General features: G+C 37.0%; 1 long non-coding RNA gene across 2 annotated transcripts in view; it reads right to left on the minus strand.

The window, feature by feature from the left end:
- Positions 1-12,578, minus strand: part of LOC141551705 (uncharacterized) — a 57,902-nt gene that overhangs the window by 25,299 nt on the left and 20,025 nt on the right. For both annotated transcript variants that reach the window (XR_012484936.1, XR_012484935.1), the window contains exons 2-3: positions 9,054-9,191; positions 7,084-7,193 (exon numbers count right to left, since the gene is read on the minus strand). This is a non-coding gene — a long non-coding RNA (uncharacterized LOC141551705). The remainder of the gene's footprint in view (positions 1-7,083; positions 7,194-9,053; positions 9,192-12,578) is intronic.

Genomic DNA, 12,578 nt, shown 5'->3' on the forward strand with positions numbered 1-12,578 from the left:
TTAGAGCGTTTCTTCATATGATTATAGATAGTTTTGATTTCTTCTTCTGAAATCTACATTCATATCCTCTGATAATTTCTCAGTTGGAGGACGGCTGACTTATGTATGGTCTTATAAACTTGACTCAATTCTCTATCACAATAGTCTTTAGTTGGTCTCTTCCATTCCAATCTATCCCCCAGATAGTGCAAGAGGATATCCACATCTAACAATGTCATATACATGTACCCATGTCCCCTTTCACAATAGTGTTTTATTTTTCCAATTATATGTAAAAATAATTTTCAACATTAATTTTTGCAAAATTTCAAATTTCAAATTTTCTTTCCCTTCCTCCCTTACCTGTCCCCTCACCCAAACAGCAGGCAATCTGATATAGGTTATATGTGCATGATCATTTTAAACATAACCTTATCCCCTTCCCAAGAAACTTAAGTGGCTCCACATTGCCTCTAAAATAAAATATAATCCATTTTATGGCATTAAAAATTTTTATGATCTGGCTCCTTCATGCCCTTCCAACATTCTTGTATGGTATTCCCCTCTACATACTATAATTTCTAGCCATACTAATCTACTTTCTATCCCATATACATTAGGCCCGTCTTCTACCTCCATGCCTTTGCTCTGGCTAGCATCAGTATTTGCTATGCTTTCCTTCCTTGTTTTACCTCTGCACCTTAGAGTCCCTGGATTCCTTCAAGCCTTAGCTCAGATACCACCTGCTAAAGGGGGTCTTTCCTGGTCCTCCCAGGTGCAAATGCCTTTCCCTTTAAGATTGCAAAATATCTATTTTATATTTATCTTATATATACCTATACATACATGCCATCTCCCCTTTTAAAATATAAATTTCTTGACTTGTTTTCCTTCAGAGTTTGCATCCACATTGATTAGTAAAATGCTTAATAAATTCTAATTGATTGTGTTTCCCAGACTCAATACAACTCCTCTAGATATAGTCTAGTTTATTATTGCCCCCTTTTAAAAAAATAGAGAGAAGTGAACAAAATGCTAATAAGTGAGCTAACCATGGTGGAATAGAGTAGGACCCCATTCAACTAAACACTGCAAATTTATTAATAGAATCTTAGATTGTTGACTTTTGATTACCAGTCTTTATTGACAGTTATTTCAAAGGACTTCAGGGAGGAAGGCAGAAATGCATATATATATATATATATATAAATATAAATGATGAGGTCCTGGGTAATGAGATTATGTTAGTAGAAAAAACCTGAAGTATTCCCTGAGACAAACAGGAAAGGGCACCATGGGGATCAGTTTAACCTTATAATTCCACTTTCTGTGGAGGTCATGGATAGCCCCATCTTGTTGAGAACAGTCAGAATCCAAGTTATGTCAAATCCCTGAAATTAAATTTCTCCTATAAATCTGCCCATGGCCCATGCCATCTTAGATGAACCCCTTTGGGGTTAAGCCCACCATGGCACTCTGTCTCATGGGTCTTTCTCCTCACTCTTCCCTCATGCCTCATGGTGTCTTTCTCCTTCTTACAGCTAATATACATATATATTACATATATTATTATTACATTTACATCATAAAATATATTATTTTATATAGAATATGATATATTGCTATATTACACACACATATATATGTGTGTGTGTGTATATATATATATATATATATATATATATATATATATATATATATATATATAGCTTCTTATATGCTCTCCCAAATTTATTTCATATTTACCATTCCCAGTGTCTATTATATCTCTTCTACTTTTTGCTAAACAGAATGGCCATTGTGAATTCTTCACATGACTGAACCTCATCATCTCATAGTTTGGTACAAAACTCCCAAAAACATCATATATGAATAAATATTCTAGTTTACTTAACCTAATTTATCTCTGATGTCCTCAAAAATCTTTAATGAACCCCCTGATTTATGTGAAATAATTTCCTAGCCTGGCATTCAGTAACTTCTATCTGTCCTCAATCTACCTTTCTATCCTTATCTCCCACTCTTCTCCTTTATGTCCCCTGTGTTCCAGACAAATTGGGCTACTCCCTAAGTGTTTTCCATAATTTCCCTACCCCTGGACTTTTGTTTATGCAATTTATCTCTGCTTAGAATGTTCTGCCGTTCCCCCTTCACAAATTCTATCCACCCACCAAAATGCAGCTCAGTTCCACTTCCCCCATGAAGCCTTTCTTTATCCCACCAACCTTAATTAATTAATTTCCTCCAAACTTCCATACCGCTTTGTGCCTCTTTAAAGGAATTAATCACATTCTACTTTGTTTTATAGTTGTGTATGTCTGACATCCATGAGACCTACTAGCACAAATGGAGCTGTCTTACTCATCTTTGCATTCCTTATTCACATTATCACAAAGCCTTGCACACAATAAATCTGCAAACAATTAATGACTAAACTGACCAAAGAAAAGTGACTCCCAGGCTGCAGAGAAATCAGAAGCAAAATTAATTGGAATTTAGATCTTTTAATATTTTTTTCTTCTTTTAGTAAGTGAGTGATCAGAATAAAAGATTACTTTTTAAAGGCAAGTCCACATGTAAAGCTAAGAGAAGGCAGATGATTTTCACTTAAAAGGCAATGTTTATATTTAGGACTGTCCTTTTAGGTTTGGGATTTAAGTCCCGTTGGTTAAATCCCTTTGGGATTTAAGTGCCAAGTCCCTTGGCTGGTTGCTGCAGCCCTAGCTTATTATTCAGGTTTCCACAAAGAATTGAAGATGCACTGGGGGTCCCCAAATGCAAGACAAGAAATGGGGGAGAAGAGAGACAGAGGTAAGAAAAAAAAAAAACCAAGCAGTACCAGCTTTTGCCTTGTCATCCCTGCCAGTGAAAGGTAACTCCTTCCATTTAACTCTTTTGCTGTGGCAGCTTCGTGGCTCAGTGGACAGAACACTGGTCCTCAGGAGGACCTGAGTTTAAATCCAGCCTCAGATCCTGACTAGTTGTATGAACTTAATTGTAATCTGGCATGAACAACGGATTACAGATTTTGTAGCTCAAGTCATCCTGTTCAACTCAGAAGCCCAGAGAGGCTGTGACTTGATCAGTGTTCCAGAAGTACTAAATAGCAGACTTAGGATTCTAACCTAGGTCCACGGACTCCAAATTCAGCCTTCTTCCCATTGTATGATACTGACCCTCAATATCTACTGGTACTACTTGTTTGTTTGTCTACTTTTTAAAATAATAGCCTTTTTTTCCCCAAAAATACATGCAAAAAAAAGTTTTCAACATTTACCCTTGCAAAATCCAAGTTTTTCTTCCTCCCTTCATCCCATCCCTTCCCCTAAACAATAAGTAATCCAATATGTGTTAAATGTGCAATTCTTCTATTCATATTTCCATGTTTATCAGGCTGCACAAGAAAATTCAGATCAGGTGAGGACAGAGAACAGTGGGAACTGAATGAGGATCACAACATAGCATTTTCACTCTTTTTGCTGTTGTTTGCTTGCATTTTATTTTCTTTCTCATTTTTTCCTCTTTGATTTGATTTTTCTTGTGCAGCAAGATAATTGTATAAATATGTATGTATGTATTGGATTTAACATATATATTTTACCATGTTTAACATATTTGGATTATTTACTATCTAGGGGAGGAGGTGAGACGGTGGGGAAAATTGAAACACAAGGTTTTGTGAATGATGAAGAAATTATACATACATATCTTTTGAAAATTAAAAAAAACTTTAATAAAAAAAAAAGAAAAATCAGATCAAAAAAGAAAAAATAAGAAAGGAAAAAAAAAGCCAGCAAATAACAACAAAAAAGATGAAAATACTATGTTATGATCTACATTCAGCCCCACAGCCTCTCTCTGGGTGAAGATGGCTCTCTCCATCACAAGACCATTGGAATTGACCTGAATCACCTCATTGTTGAAAACTACTTTGTTGTTTTAATGGAAACAAGGGAAGCAAAGGAGAGAGAAAAGGAAAATTATACAGGGAAAGCATATTTCTTGATTCTACTTTCAAAATATGCCTGTGGCTATATTTGAGGGAAATACATGAATACTTAAAAATAAACAAGGAAGTGTGACATATCATATTTCTCTTTAAGGAAAACATGGCTATTCATTTTTCGGGGGGGGGGGAGTGGAAAAACTCCCCAGCATTATAACAACATTTTGCAAGGATAATCAATCAATCAACAAGCATTTATTAAGCACTACTATGTGCGAAGGAACGGAACAGATGGCTTAAAAGTCTTTTAAAATGCCTGACATACACCAAATGTTTATTATTAATAATAGTACAAAATAAAATATATTTATCTGACTATAACATACACCAGATTCCAAGAACAGGGAGGTCTAGGCTTATAGCCTGATTTTCCCAGCTTTATCTGAAGAGAGGTTGGGTGGAGGAGAAAAGGAGAAACATATTCTCAGACTCCCAGAATGTTATTATAGCTGTAAGAACCTTAGATGAGCCAGTTAATGTTTAACAACTAGTACTTTGGGTGAAAAATGTACACATGACACACTTTTAAGTGTGATCTTTATTATTACCATTTTCTTGATCACTTTTTTAAGCCCAGAAAATCAACCAAATAATATGATAAAATAAGCCCTTATTAGAAGTGTTTGCCCATTTGGGAGCTGTAAATGCTCACAATTGAATCGATCAATTCTCAGAGCCAGCTCTAGCCCATCCAACCCCTTCATTTTATCTAGATGTCCCAGTGCAGTGTAGCAGAAACTTGGAACATGGGAACTTATCCTGCTTCCCATGTGGCTAGTTCAAAGATCCTTTGATTATGAGATTGAATGATTAAAATTAATCTTTTAAAAGAAAACCAAACTTTGTATAGTGAGATAAAAAGAAAACTTGGAAGTTTAAAAATTGAAGGGGAAGAAGATGCCCCAAACAGGAGTTTCTAGAACCTAGTGGATATAAATTTGAGGGGGGGGGGATGCTGTATCCGAAGAACAAATAGTTTGCTTTCTGTTCCTCCTTTTACAAGACAGGCTGAGTCACAAGACAGATCAATTGATCAATAAATCAACAAACATTTGTCAAAGTATAAGGGCAGGGATTTTATAATCTCTCCCTCCTCAGTGGTTTAGTCAGCATATAATCACAGATTTCTTGATGAATAACTTTCTCTGATGAAATGAAAAGGAGTCTAGTCATTGGACTGGGCAAACAAATTGGTCCTTCTCACAGGCACAAGTGCTAGAGATAGAGAGAAGGTTTGTGCAATTCAAGAGCTGGAGACAAGAGGTAAAAGTCAATAGTGGCAGAAAAATCCAGATCTTTGCGTCCCGAGTTGGGTTCTTTCTCTATCCCATTATTCCTGGCAGATAGCGTGGGTACCCCATCCACTTCCCTCCTGGAAGGAAACACACTACCCAGCTGTTTCTAACTGGGTGACTCATGTGGACAGAGGGAGGGTCACTAAAGATAAGAAGCAGTTTCAAGAAGCACAAATACCCTCTGCCAACCCCACAATGAGCCCATGGTGGATTCCATGAGGTGCCGACCCCAGAAGTGCAGATTAGCAGCTTCCCAGCAGAAAAATTGTATGGTGGGGAGATTCTAAAGGAAAAGGAGTAAGGGGAGGGAACAAGCATTTTTATACTACCTACTATGTGCAGGGCACCGTGCTAAACCCTTTACAAATATTGTCTCATCACAGCAATCCTGCAAGGATCCAGCTAATATCATGACTTATACAGGGTCACATAGCTAATAAGGGTCTGAGGCTAGATTTGAACTCAGATCTACCTTGTCCCAGCATCACTGTGCCATCTATCTGCCAAAGAAAGGACTTTGAGAACCAGAAGTCCTAGAGGAATGTTTCCTACATGTGTACCTCCCTATATTTCATTATAAGCTAGTATGCACTTTTCCCAAAGACACTGCTTTTAGAAAAATATGCTCTAGGTTTGTGGGCATGCAATGTTTCTTATTATGCCATTTTAATAAAAGCCTTTGTCAAGAGTCAATTGTATTGGGGGCAGTTATATGACTCAATAGATAGAGTGCCAGCCCTGAAGACAAATTCAGCCTCAGACACTCAATACTTCCTAGCTGTGTGTCCCTGGGCAAGTCACTTAATCCCAATTGCCTCAGCAAAAAAAAAAAAAAAAAAAAAAAAAGAATCAATCGTGTTTATTGGCTCACTATTAGGTAAGCTTATTGGTAGGGGTTCATGGACTATAGTGTTAGGAAAGCAATTCCACAGATGGATCTAGAACCTGAAACTAGCAGCTGCCCTTTGGAAACAAATTCAAGATGGGAGAGTACCCTGAACAGGGTACTATAGAAGCACCTGTAATGTTCCAGGCCAAGGGTTGGCAAACTATGGTCCACTACGTGGGTTTTTTTTTTTATTCTGAACTTAGGAAATAAAACAATCATTTCTATAACATAGTAGAATAGAAAAAAAGATTGTACATAAAACTGCAAATCTATTATGTCTTTAAAATGTCTACTAAAATTATCATGTAACTTTTTTCTTCTATTTTTACACAAAAACAAGTGGAAGATCAGATCTAGCCCTTTGGGCTGTAAGTTTGCCAATCCCTGTTTCAGACTATAAAGCTGTAAATAGAAGATATTTAAATAGACAAAAAGACTCATTAATGACATGAGTGTTATCCTTAAATGATTATCTGTATAGAATCAGCCCATCAACTTGTTGGAACTAACATCAGAATTAAAAAAGAATAATGAGGAAGATATGGCATCCAGTTTAAAAAATTAAATCTTGAATTATTTAAACAAGTAATTCATGATTTAAAATGGAAAATAGTTAATAGAAATGATGTCAGTACAAATTATAATAAGTTTATACAGAAATTTAACCGATGTAAATTAAACTGCCCCAATGAGGAGACTCAAGAAAGAACCTTAGCCAGCAAGCATCTATTTGCCAAGTGAAGAGACATGGCTGCCAAAGACAACCTCAAGTTAAGATATAAACTAATTTGTAAAATGTTCCAAAGATGGACGATAGAAAGTTTGTCATCTCATAGAACAGAGAGAATTAGTGGAGGCTAAAGACCAAATAAAAAAAGCTTGCACCCTACGGTCAGAACCACTCTTTTCCTTACCTTAGGGAGGCTGGACATGTGTTGGGAAAGCTCTAAAAATGACTCCAAAGGCTACTCGAATGTTTGAAAGACTGGTGACTCTGAGAGGTGGAACATGGTATAAAGGGTGCCTGTAGAAATAATGGAAGAGAAGAAACCCAAGGAGTTAATGAGTATCTACTGAGGAGGAGATCATGCTCTAAATATAAGTGGTACACATTCTGGACAACGAGAAACCAAAAAGCAGGATTAGAAGCAACTTTCTTCATAGAGGAATTCATAGTCATAGTAGACCATCAACTCAGGGCACAGATGTTGAATAAGCTCCTGCTCATTCAAAAGTTGAAGGTAATGGCATTAGCCAGCCAAAGAACCAGAAAGTGAGAATACTCGATTAATATTTGCACAAGTAAATTTATTTCAAGGAAGTATTCTATTACACCCTACAATGATGAAATGACAGGAAGCCTGATCATTGGATTGTGTAAACAAATTGACCTTTTTCACACTGAGAGTTTTAAAAAGTGAAGCCCTGGAGACAAGGAGATAGTTTATGCAATCTCAGCCCTTCTTTCTCTTACTCTTTTCCCCTCTGATTTGGAGTCATCTTTGGTTATTTCCCTTTCTCATTTTCTTTATGTATTTTCTAGGGTTTTTTTATGTTTACATTTTAAATTTTGTTTAAAATAATACATAAAAAACAAGAAATAAAGAGTATCAAAAATAGTGGTTATTGTTCATATTCACTAATAATCAGAGACAGGCATATCATTAAATCTACATGGGAGGTTTGGCTAAATTCTGCCTACCACAATTCCTGTGCTGATCACTTTCAACCCATCTGGGCTTCTTGACTGTTTATGTGACTTTTTGGATTAATGAAAATTGATATGGAAAAAATGGCACTTATGAAAAGGATGATGGAGAATATCAGTAACTAGTAATCTAAATGCATATTCTCCCATCTGTTCAGTCTTATGAAGTAAGGGCATTTTTAGTGAAGATACTAGAAGAGGAAAAGTGAATTTTCATGATGATCAATAATTCCTTTCACAATTGACTGAAAGATATAAAGAAGATCCCCCTAGGCTTATTGTTTGTTGATTATGAAAAAACATTTGATTTGGTAGAACAGATATCAAGTGAAAGGCTCTTTTTCCACCAGTGTTCTCCTCTCCATACAGCAAGATCATTGAAAATTCCTTGAAAGATATAGATCACAAATAACTCCTCAGATCATAAACATCAGGTTAGGCTTCCAACAGGAAAACAGACATTCAACAAAAGTGTTTATCCCTGTGATGGAAGAATAGTGTTTAAATTGAAAAGTAATCTCTGTGAATGGTCATGTCCTCCAGATATTCTTCTTTGTGGTTTGGATTGTATCATTTGCATCAGTCCCCAAACCATTGCCAAGCATGTTGGAAGAGATCTCTAATTTGTCAAAGTGACCAGCAAAGCCCATGTTAATGAAGAATGTCTCTTGCTTAGATTGCAACATGCATTTAAATATGCAACCTAAAAAACTGGTCCATCAGCATGTATATCTGGGACAAACAGTAGAAATGGACAAACAGGTTAGAACCAGAGTTGGACAAGAGGAGGAGAATGGACTAGATTGCATTCAGAAAATAGCAAAGCTTCTTTAATGACTGGCAACTTTCCATGGAAGTAAAAATCCATCTTTCTATGAATGTTGTTTTAGGGTAGTGAAATATGGAATATGTTGAACAAGAATTAAAAATGAATATCACACAGAATACAATGGAAAGGCACATGGTGGGTGCGAGCAGGCTGAAACATACAATCAGTAAGGAGTTTTGAAGAATAGAAATAAAAGATGTCATCAAAACAACTGTATGAGAAGAAGAGAAGATGGGCTAGTTATATAATACTCCATTGTATTCTTCACAATGTCAGAAGACAGCAGCAGAGCCCATTGTGTGAATCCCTAGTGATAAATTTATGAAGGATGTAGCCAAAAGTCTCACCAGATGAGAAGGCAGGATCTTCATCAGGGTTTAGGATTGGGATTAGGAACTTCATCAGGATTAGGAACTGTTGCATTTGTGAGTCTTCGAGACTGTTGAGATCCATTTGAGTTTTTGAATATGATCCACTTTTAGGCACTTGGAAATCAAAGACAAAAATGAAAGTCTCAAAAGAATTTATATTCTATAGTGGAAAACAATATGCACATGTATAAGTATATACAAAAATAGGTAATTTGAGAAGGAAACATTATCAATAGCTGGTGGATTGTGAAAGACTATATACATGTAAGAGGGATTTTGAGCTGAGCCTTTAAAGAAACTAGTAATCCTAAAAGGCTGAGCTGAAAAGGGCATGCCTTCTAGCCAGTACAAAGGTTTAGAGATGGGGAGCCCAATGATGTTCTAGCATTTTAGGGGGCTTTGAATATCCTGACTGTACACCCAGGTTAGCCTTATGTACAAGTAGAGCAAGCTTCTTTGGGGTGATATAAAGAACATGCAAATCCTGGCTCCACTCACCTGCCATAATTATGAAATGCTGCCTTTGGGGTAAGTCATCAAAACTTCAATAACAATGCAGATATATTACTTAAGAATGGGGTATCATCAGCCACTGACCTTTAGCTCAAGTTACATTATACCACTAGTCTTAGTAAAAAGCCAAGTCCTGGCAGAATAGATGTGAGAAAGCAAAGTTTTAATGGCAGAGAGACAGGGAAGTTGGAACATGGACATATCTGGATAGGGTAGATAGGTACAAATATTAGGCAACAAAACCAGCTTAGAATTTGGTAGTAATTTTACTACATAGGATGTGCCAGAAATTCTTAGTTTTAGGTTATTAAAGTTATTTATTAATTTAAGTTATTATAACTACACTAAGTTTTTTGATTAAAGCTTAAACTATACCAAGTTTGTTTCAGTCACTCTATTGCAAAGCTTCTTAAACTGTGGGTGGGTCTCATAACTGAAAGTGGGGGTGGCAAAACATGAAAATATCGATCAACTCTGCAAAATGTTGAAAATCCTCTACTTCCTGCAGTATCCAATATTACACTAAGATTTCATTCTTTATGTAAAAATAAACAAGCACATCCATCTTTTTAGTATACAAATTTGCTTTCATCTTTAATAAATGGTAACATTGTGTTTACTAAAGAATTGTTTTTACAACAAATTTCTTTTCTTTTTAAATAACATTATCCTTTGTATTCATTTTTTCCAAATTTTCCCCTCCCTCCCTCTACTCCCTCCCCTAGATGACAGGCAATCCATACATTTTACATGTGTTACAGTATAACCTAGATACAATATATGTGTGTAAATACCATTTTCTTGTTCAACAAATTTCTTAATGATTTATTATGTTTGATTTGTATACTATATATATATATATATATACACACACAAACACACACACATACAGAGACAGATAGTCATTATAGATAAGAAACAGTGTCAAGAAACACAAGTACCCATTACTAGCTCAACAATGAGAACCCAGTATGGATTCTATGAGGTATAGATTTCTAGTACGGATTAGCAATTTTATATGTCAGTAATTTCTTGGGCAAAAAGGGATCACAAGTGAAAAAAAGTTTAAGAAGCCCTGCTCTAGACCAGAGCTTTAACTAGCAAAGACATTGTCTTTGTCTCAGGACACTTGCTCCTGGACATGATGGTCTCCAAAATCTCTCTGTCAGTCTTTCAGAAAGCCAAGGCCCTGGGACCCTCCAGAAGAGCTCCTTTTTCAGCCTGACTGGGTCCCTGGGGGGACTGTCTTCTCTTTTCATTTATCTGCCTTGTCAAATGTCCCAAATGAGTTTGAATGGTGGTGCTTTGTAGGTTACACATTTTTGTTCACAGGGTCAAGGCTGGAGAAGATAGCTGAAACTTTTTAATATTGTATTACTTTTCCAAAATGCATATGTTCATTGCCCACAGCTTCCATTGGCAGTGGGATGGAAGCGTTTATTGTGTAATAAGCTAAATAGCATACATTACAGCAAATACTCCGCCTTGAAGAGGAAGTGGCCACAATGGAAAGCTTGATGCATCTCCCTGCAAACCCTGGCTCTGGCACTTACTTGGCAAATGACCTTGGGTTAATGGCTTCACTTCCCTTATCTGTAAAATAAAAGGGTTGGATTAAATCCTGGGGCAGCTAGGTGGTACCATGGTGCATGAGCTCCTGGCCTGAAGGCTGGAAGCCTCATGCTCCTAAGTTCAAATATGGCCTTAGACACCTGCAAATGCTTTGCCCAGCAGCTGTTTGTCTTATTTATTTCCTCAGTAAAGAGGGAATTGGATTAAATGACTCTACTGCTAAAACTATGCTCTTATTATGATTCCTTCTAAAGCTACCAGTCTAAGCTGTTTTAGCTATTCTAACTATAGGCAATGAATATCTGGGCCATTATTGGGTTGGGTTGGGTTGGATAGAAGGGTTGGACTTGAAATAAACATTGCTTTCCCCTTTTGCCAGGTAAGTCAGGGAATCCAATTTCTATTGGATGAAATTGCCCTAGAGTGCTCTGTAAGAAAGACAGTGGAAAATGCTCTGTTCTCCTTAAATGCTATCTAAATGCAAGTTATCATTACCACTATTATTATTATCCCAAGCTGAGACAAGAAATACTGAATGAGTGAATAGAGTCCCAGCACAGTACCACCTGGGTTTCGTTCGCTGAGGTCACACAAGCTGGCAACCTGCACCAAACCTTCAGCTGTGGTCGGTGGTCAGCTCTGAAGGAAATCTGACTTCTCCATAGGGGAAGAAGACTTCCCAGTTCTCACATTCATGGGCTCCTTATCCCAGAAAGTAGTTAATTTACAGCAAAAATTTTAACTCAGGGGTTTCTCTCAAAGAATGAGAAAGGAATAAGAAAGGTGCCCAATATACAAACACGAATCTGATATGAAACAGAAAGTTTATTCTCACACAGAAAAGAATACGCTAAGCAATGAGGAATGATTGATTAGGAGAGAATTGGTTGGGGAATTAACAGTATTCAAGCCTTATTGGGACAAGAAGATTTTTTGCAGCACTTCTGATTAGTCAGTTCACGATGATGTGAATAATCCAAGTACAATTGCACTTCCCTCTCAGGTGCCAACTCTTCCACTGGCACCAACTTGCTCCTACTGCTGCTGCAAAAAGACACGCCAGTGGATACCATGCTAGTTACCTGGCCAGTCTCCTGGAACCTCATAGTCTTTTGAAGCTCACTAGGTCCCATTTATCTTGAGGGGGCTGATTAGACACCCAGCTGGTGAAGGCAACGTATGAAAAGAGAGCTGGCCCCATTGCGGGCACAGGCTTGCCTCCAGAGGATACGTAGTCACAGGTGCAAGGGATCAAGTGGGGAATGTCTTTAGACATTTGCCTGCTTATTTCTCCAAATAATTCTCACATTTCAAAGCTGGAAAGAAAGAGGAGCCTTGAAAAAGGAATGGATTGACTCCTTTATGATCCCTGAAGTGACAGATTAGTAATTCATCAATGGGTCTCAACTCAGAAAT

This window comes from Sminthopsis crassicaudata, chromosome 1 (assembly GCF_048593235.1).
Source record: "Sminthopsis crassicaudata isolate SCR6 chromosome 1, ASM4859323v1, whole genome shotgun sequence".
NCBI lineage: Eukaryota > Metazoa > Chordata > Mammalia > Dasyuromorphia > Dasyuridae > Sminthopsis > Sminthopsis crassicaudata.